Raw genomic sequence first — 2,871 nt, forward strand, 5'->3', positions numbered from 1 at the left:
TGGTCGTTTTTTTCGGCTAAAAACGCCTTACTATACATCGTCGTTTTTTTCGGCAAAAAATGCCTTACTATACATGGTCGTTTTTTTCGGCTAAAAATGCCTTACTATACATGGTCGTTTTTTTGGGGTAAAAACGCCTATACATGGTCGTCTTTTTCGGTTAAAAGCGTCGTTTTTCAATGAGAAAGCGTTGGATAGTCCCACACACAAAAGTGGCTGCGCTGGGGATTGAACCCAGGACCTCATACATGCAAAGCATGCGCTCTACCCCTGAGCTACAACCCCATTCAACTGGCTTTAGAACGCATGCGTATACATATACATGGTCATTTTTTTCCACGTAAAAATGCCTTAGTATACATGGTGTTTTTTTTGGGCTAAAAACGCCTTACTATACATGGTGGGTTTTTTTTGGCAAAAAAACGCCTTACTATACATGGTCATTTTTTTCGGCTAAAAACGCCTTACGACACATGGTCGTTTTTTTCGGCTAAAAATGCCTTACTATACATGGTGGGTTTTTTCGGCTAAACACGCCTTACTATACATGGTCGTTTCTTTTTGGGCTAAAAACGCCTTACTATACATGGTCGTTTTTTTGGGCTAAAAACACCTTACTATACATGGTCGTTTTTTTCCGGGTAAAACGCCTTACTATACATGGTGGTTTTTTTTTTGGCAAAAAAACGCCTTACTATACATGGTCATTTTTTTCGGCTAAAAACGCCTTACGACACATGGTCGTTTTTTTGGGCTAAAAACACCTTACTATACATGGTCGTTTTTTTCCGGGTAAAAACGCCTTACTATCATGGTGGTTTTTTTGGGCTAAAAACGCCTTACTATACATGGTCGTTTTTTTCGGCAAAAAATGCCTTACTATACATGGTCGTTTTTTTCGGCAAAAAATGCCTTACTATACATGGTTGTTTTTTTGGGCTAAAAACGCCTTACTATACATGGTCGTTTTTTTTCGGCAAAAAATGCCTTACTATACATGGTCTTTTTTTCCGGCAAAAAATGCCTTACTATACATGGTGGTTTTTTTGGGCTAAAAACGCCTTACTATACATGGTCGTTTTTTTCGGGGTAAAAACGCCTTGCTATACATGGTCGTTTTTTTCGGCAAAAAATGCCTTACTATACATGGTCGTTTTTTTCGGCAAAAAATGCCTTACTATACATGGTTGTTTTTTTGGGCTAAAAACGCCTTACTATACATGGTCGTTTTTTTCGGCAAAAAATGCCTTACTATACATGGTCTTTTTTTCCGGCAAAAAATGCCTTACTATACATGCGTCTGTGTAAGCTCTCAGTCGTACAGGAGTGGTCCATCGATGAGAAGGTTTCTTCAGCCGTCATCTGTACAAAAGTGAAGGTTTCGGACGTTTCGCCTCCTATCCAAGAGGCTTCGTCAGCGAACTAAAGTCTGACTGGTCGTATCGGCCCCATTTATATATCCCTAATGTCCAGACATGGTGGCGCCGGACACAGCTATGATAGGTCCCTACTCTCAGGTTGGGAGGGGCGGGGGACCCCTCCCTGTGGCCCCACTGATTGTTCCTACATTCCTGACTAACGATTGGCCTATTACCCCCACTTACTATACATGGTGTTTTTTTTGGGCTAAAAACGCCTTACTATACATGGTGGTTTTTTTTTGGCAAAAAAACGCCTTACTATACATGGTCATTTTTTTCCGCTAAAAACGCCTTACGACACATGGTCGTTTTTTTGGGCTAAAAACACCTTACTATACATGGTCGTTTTTTTCCGGGTAAAAACGCCTTACTATACATGGTGGTTTTTTTGGGCTAAAAACGCCTTACTATACATGGTCGTTTTTTTCGGGGTAAAAACGCCTTGCTATACATGGTCGTTTTTTTCGGCAAAAAATGCCTTACTATACATGGTCGTTTTTTTCGGCAAAAAATGCCTTACTATACATGGTTGTTTTTTTGGGCTAAAAACGCCTTACTATACATGGTCGTTTTTTTCGGCAAAAAATGCCTTACTATACATGGTCTTTTTTTCCGGCAAAAAATGCCTTACTATACATGGTGGTTTTTTTGGGCTAAAAACGCCTTACTATACATGGTCGTTTTTTTCGGAGTAAAAGCGCCTTGCTATACATGGTGGTTTTTTTGGGCTAAAAACGCCTTACTATACATGGTCATTTTTTTCGGCTAAAAACGCCTTACTATACATGGTCGTTTTTTTCGGCAAAAAACGCCTTACTATCCATGGTCGTTTTTTTCGGCAAAAAATGCCTTACTATACATGGTCGTTTTTTTGGGCTAAAAACGCCTTACTATACATGGTCGTTTTTTTCGGCTAAAAACGCCTTACAAGACATGGTCGTTTTTTCGGCCTAAAAACGCCTTACTATACATGGTCGTGTTTGTGGGCTAAAAACGCCTTACAAGACATGGTCGTTTTTTCGGCCTAAAAACGCCTTACTATACATGGTCGTGTTTGTGGGCTAAAAACGCCTTACTATACATGGTCATTTTTTTCGGGGTAAAAACGCCTTGCTATACACGGTTGTTTTTTTGGGCTAAAAACGCCTTACTATACATGGTCGTTTTTTTCTGCAAAAAATGCCTTACTATACATGGTCTTTTTTTCCGGCAAAAAATGCCTTACTATACATTGTGGTTTTTTTGGGCTAAAAACGCCTTACTATACATGGTCGTTTTTTTCGGAGTAAAAGCGCCTTGCTATACATGGTCGTTTTTTTGGGCTAAAAACGCCTTACTATACATGGTCGTTTTTTTCGGCTAAAAACGCCTTACTATACATGGTCGTTTTTTTCGGCAAAAAACGCCTTACTATCCATGGTCGTTTTTTTCGGCAAAAAATGCCTTACTA

The 2,871-nt window shown here is 39.6% G+C and overlaps 1 non-coding gene across 1 annotated transcript; it reads right to left on the minus strand.

The window, feature by feature from the left end:
- Positions 1 to 211: 211 nt before the first annotated feature.
- Positions 212 to 285, minus strand: trnaa-ugc (transfer RNA alanine (anticodon UGC)). The gene has a single exon. It is a non-coding gene; the product is annotated as a tRNA-Ala (tRNA).
- Between the last annotated feature and the right edge of the window lie 2,586 nt (positions 286 to 2,871).

This window comes from Hippocampus bargibanti, linkage group LG14 (assembly GCF_051943395.1).
Source record: "Hippocampus bargibanti isolate YZ-2025 linkage group LG14, ASM5194339v1, whole genome shotgun sequence".
In the NCBI taxonomy this organism is placed as follows: domain Eukaryota; kingdom Metazoa; phylum Chordata; class Actinopteri; order Syngnathiformes; family Syngnathidae; genus Hippocampus; species Hippocampus bargibanti.